Source organism: Bactrocera oleae, chromosome 5 (assembly GCF_042242935.1).
Source record: "Bactrocera oleae isolate idBacOlea1 chromosome 5, idBacOlea1, whole genome shotgun sequence".
Lineage (NCBI taxonomy): Eukaryota > Metazoa > Arthropoda > Insecta > Diptera > Tephritidae > Bactrocera > Bactrocera oleae.
The window spans coordinates 44,765,906-44,771,215 of record NC_091539.1 but is presented as its reverse complement, the minus strand read 5'-3'; the positions used below and the strand labels follow the sequence as shown (position 1 = coordinate 44,771,215).

The 5,310-nt window shown below is 32.6% G+C and overlaps 1 long non-coding RNA gene across 1 annotated transcript; it reads left to right on the top strand.

The window, feature by feature from the left end:
* The first annotated feature begins 2,592 nt into the window (after window positions 1–2,592).
* LOC118681443 (uncharacterized) lies at window positions 2,593–3,536 on the top strand. Its single transcript, XR_011396643.1, has 2 exons — window positions 2,593–2,681; window positions 2,754–3,536. It is a non-coding gene; the product is annotated as an uncharacterized lncRNA (long non-coding RNA).
* Window positions 3,537–5,310: the final 1,774 nt, after the last annotated feature.

The following is a 5,310-nucleotide window of genomic DNA, read 5'->3' as shown; positions in this document are numbered from 1 at the left end:
GCCATACAAACATGTATGGGCAGCTTTTTTATTTGACGAGAGGTTTTCAAGAAATTTTACATAGATTATTGGCTGCGGTAATGGTGCGATCTCCAAAGAAATTGTTTAGATCGTATTGCTATAACATACTTGTATAGCTGGCATACAAACTGAACTGAATCAAAGTTATTGTAAGGAATCTTTTGTATTTGTGAAAGGTATTACTTTTACTGAGGTTAAAATATTTTCTTGTTTAAATAAAATTTGTTTCGAAAGTTTTTAAAGAAAGCTATGGATCTTCACAAATTACGAGATCATATAATGTTCAGTTACACCCGCACTAAGTTTAACTATACTAATTTTATACTTATTTAAATTTAACGGTTATTTTGCAAATTCAAGGGAAGGCATTTTAGCAGTTTGCTGTTGGGATAAAGAATTTCCATAGCTTGTCAACATTACGCTGCACTTTTACTCATTGTCCTCTAAGTTTATAATTTCAAACAACCGGCAGTTATATAATATTTTGTGGTTGATTCATGATGAGAGATGTAACACATACATATATAGTGTAGGCAATAACATGCCTGCAACATTTGTATGACTGAATGATTTTTTTGCTTTCATTAATATTCTATATTACGAACTTTTTAGCATGCATATTTCAAATTAAATTTGTTGCGTCAGTTGTTGTGACGTTGGTTTTTAAATACAACAAATATTGTCACGGTCTGTTATTGCGTTTGTTGTCGGTTTGTCGCATTCATTGAATTGCACGCATCTCAGCAATTATATCGCTAGAAAAGGGCATGCGTGTATCTCATAGATGGCCGTTTTTTAATAAACTAGAAAATGCGTGCAGTTTGTGGGTTGCACATGAGGGACTTGCTAACCTGGTATTTACCTATGTTATATGACAATTGATTGGCATTGCGCTGTTAATAATAATATTTTTAAACTCTTTTTTTTTTTTTAATACGTTATGTATATGTACTGTTCTCACGTCACCGATTGTGGCTTTTGTGTGTCAATGAAAATTGATATTGGAGTTTAGGGGGTCCTGTTTTCGTTTAGAAAATAGTGTGGCTATGCTTTTTGTTACAGCGTTGCAATATGTGTTTTGTATACTTCTATTTAACAAGCACAGTTGTTAATAATTTAGAAAAAGAATTTTAACTGCATACCTGCAAAAAGTTTAAAAACGAACACCTTTCTACTGCTTTCATTATGCTCTGAGGAATTTTCATTTTTTGCGCCTAATCTACTTAGTTAAGAAAGAAGCGGATATATAATTCACTGAAAACGCCAACAAATTAAAAAGTTAAAAAAAATCATGTATCGCTGAGATTTAATAAGGATAAATGAGAATAATGAATATTCATGCCTATTTTTAGCAATAATTTGCAGTCAACTAAAATATATAATACTTCAAGGAAAAAAAATTGATATCACTAGAAATAAATTTTTAATATATATTTTTTTAAATTTTTTTAAATAATAGTAAATTTTTGTCACTTTAGTTATGATTATGTGATATGATAATTAGTCTATACTTACACTTCAGCGTATATTCATACTGCTGAAATTCAAAAACCGTTCTTAAATAAAACCATAACCGCTTATAGGGTGTGCAAAATGTTTTTCTTTTCATCATTAAAGTTTAGTTTGATTGCAATATTTCAATAATGATTTATAACTTCAACTTGGTACGCTTATTATGGTTCGCAGATCGACTCAGTTGAACGGAAATTGGAACAACTCAATTCTAAAACTACTAAAATATTATTTGGCATAAAAATTACAACTAATTTCAGTTTAAAATCTTTTGATGTTTACGAAAGAGTGCATAGATCCTAAAATGAATCGCTTGAATCCACCGCGCTAAGAACCGAAGCACAGATATACCTCCCACTTTAAAATTTGTCGTTTGGTGACGGCAGTTATCAAAGTGCAGTAGAAATAGTTTTAATGTTGAACTGGGGCAAACAAAAATGTACATTGTGCGTCTTTATTGAAGTTATAAGTAATGTGAAGAAGTTTATTTATTACAATCCAAATGGCTAAAAACACATTGACTTTTTATTGACTCTATATATATCATGATTATAAGTGAAATTCAAAAAAAAATCAAATGATACTTTGAAAAGAAATTATTGTCAATTTTATTTCGACAGTTATTTTTGTAATTATAAATTTTCTATCTTAGGCACGTAGGCGCAAATCATATAAACTCATATTTCTACCAACAATTTGCTATCTCAATATTTTAATAATCTTTTCTTTTCTTTAATAACTTTTCGAGAACAACTTCAAGGGCAACGTTGCAAAACTATAACAACTCAACCAAAAGTTTGTTGACATGTTGAGTTCTTATCGATAATACCCAAACGTCAAATTTCAACTAAAGTTTTTACGGCAAATACTTTGATTTGGGGAAAACCATCGAAATAACCGGGAATAAGGTTTTTTCTGACATTTAAAGATAAGCAATATTCTTACTGCTTATAGTAAATAATATTAAGTCTGATGCCATAAGACAAAAAGCACTGCAAAATTTGTGCTTACTACAATATCCTTAATTAATTTTAAGGTTCTGCGTATTGCTTTGTCGCAAAAAGGTTTATTTCTATGTCACTCTTTTGGTACAGTTTTACTATGTACTTCGTTCGTCCTATTCATTAAGTTAAAATAATGAACTAAGTGTAAGTGAATAACGAATTTATAAAATATTTGTTCACTTCCTTAAAACAATGAAACTTCTTTCCATTTACTAGATTACTTTTCTCAAAAATACATTAAAATATACCAAGCGGATTGAATTTTCTCACAGATGTTGAACATTTCAGCAGGAAATGTATGAAATTATCAACTCCTTCGACCCACTGCATCCATCCAATAATTCAATGCAACTAATCAGCTTCAAATAATGCAATCATATAATGCATCAGCAGCACGTTCCATGGTGCAAAGCCTAGTCTGCCGAATATAAACAATTACTCATAAATAGCGAAAAGAACGGTTGAATTTAAAGTGAAAAAATCGCCAACATTGAATACGACAGTTGTGCGCATGCCTACGTTCGTACACCGCCTATAGCCCTATAGCGAAAATTATTTGAAGGCTGGCCGAGAGGCGGGTAATAGAGGCAGAACGGTAGGCCGGCTGGTTGGTTGGATGGCTGACTGGCGTATAAACTGACAAACTGACTGGGCGAGTACTGTACGCACGCGCGCATGAATATTCCTATAACATATACGTATGTATATACAAGCATATACTTGATATGTTTGTATGCATGTGTGAAGTCGCTCACCGTATACGCCCAGTAGCGCTCGGACGACTGGTTACTTACCTACAACCATTGCATTGCAAATAGTGCATACAGCCTGCTGAGGACGCACATGGAACAACTTCTACACATGCACAGATCGCACAGAACATAATGAGCTATGTTAAATACAACAATTCGATTAATAACGTACATAAAGTAAGTACAGAATTAGTGGAATAAAATTGAAATCTACGTAAATGTGCCGGAGAGCGGAATTGCAATGAAACAGGATTATTATTAAAGGATCTCGCACCTCACAATCCGTTGTGATTTCAGTTTTAAGTGGGCGTAGCTCATGTAACGCCCACTGTACAGGGGTCCGTTGGCATACACAGAATGTTAGTAGCGTAAGGCATACAACAATATTTGGGAAATGTCCTTTATTCGCTTGCATCCTTTTTTGTTGGGCTGAGGGCAAGCATTTTTGTCACATGTCAAACCGGAAACGTTGCTTTTGTCCAATGATATTTGTATGTGGGTTACGTTAATAAAAAATCAAAAGCAAATTAAGTAAGTAGGAGGGAAGTAAGTGCTAAGGCAGTTACATGGTTATTTGTAAATTCGATGGTGTTTCGGTTCAATTTTACATGAACTCATTTATATGAATTTACTCAGATTATCCGTAAAAGGATTTGCAACGGTAATGACATTTGTATTAAGTGGCTTGTTAATTAGAAATTTGTGTTTAACAAAATCCAATACTTCAAATAATTATTGTATGGAAGCTATATATTTCTGCATACATAAGATCGTAAAAATATATCTCCATTTTACTCACATTTCCGCAGTGTGGAGAAATAGCTTACAGGGTTCAAGCTTTATAGTAATTTATTCTTAAATTACAGTTTTTTCATTGAAAGCGGACTTTAATATAATTATAGACATCGCCGTCGAGCGGAAGTCCTTTCATATTGCGTATATGAATGTATATATATATTTGTGAGTCTGTGTATGTAGACATTCAGCACCCATTTTATTTTGTTTATTTACTCTTTGTGCTACTCGCACCTTCCCCTTTTTTACTACAAATCAGTGCTAAGCGCCTAGGGTGCATAACGAATCCTTTGAGTACTTAGTGTTTATTTAATAAGAAAATATTTAAAAAATGGAAAACTGGAAATAGTGTGTTCTGGTGGTATTTGTCAACTCGTTGGGTGCTATTGCTGCTAGGGTACGTATAAGAACAGGGTATTTAGCTATACCCAGCATTTACCAATCTCGATCTTTTGTCGCTAAGCGGAAGTGCCATTGATGGATGCGTTTCTGATTACGCTGCGAATCCATTTTGAGTTTTGAGTGGTGTATTATATGTAGTTGCTTAACAATCTGCACAATTCATCATTTTGCATTGCGCAATTGAATTTATTCATAACTACATATAGGAATGATTTTAATTTTTTTCATATTCGCAAACTATGTAATTATAGCATGGGTGCCGTAGTGGACTTCCCTCTGTATTGCATGTTGCGTAGTATCAATTTTCATGCAGCTCACATCCTGTGCGCGCTTGGCAGATGTTTCATATTTTGGCTCGCGTCATTTATGATTCTTATTTGCTTGCACATATGTTTATGTACTAAAGTGTGATGTTACCTTACAATATACTAAATCTCATAGAAATGACTTAAAATTCTCATCTTCTTAACAAAGTTAGTTTCAGTTTAGAACAATAACAGTTTATAGTATCTTCAGTGAAAAGAGAGTTTGTTGCTTAAGTCTTAAGTAAGCTAACTTCAGTATTTTTTAATCGCGAAAATTATTACAAATGTTTACAAAATGTTTAGCTTCTGATATCAGAATGATTAAGGAATTCATAGCGCAGTTTTACTTGTTTGTACAAACTGGGTTGTATCGCAATATAATGGGTGCAATGAGTTTCTTCTAATGTTTATAAAATGGCTTATACAAAAAAACTAAAACAATACAAATTTTACTTTATCATTCCTAAAAAACTGCTTTTTGTTCATAACATATATATGTATTATACTTATACATAACAG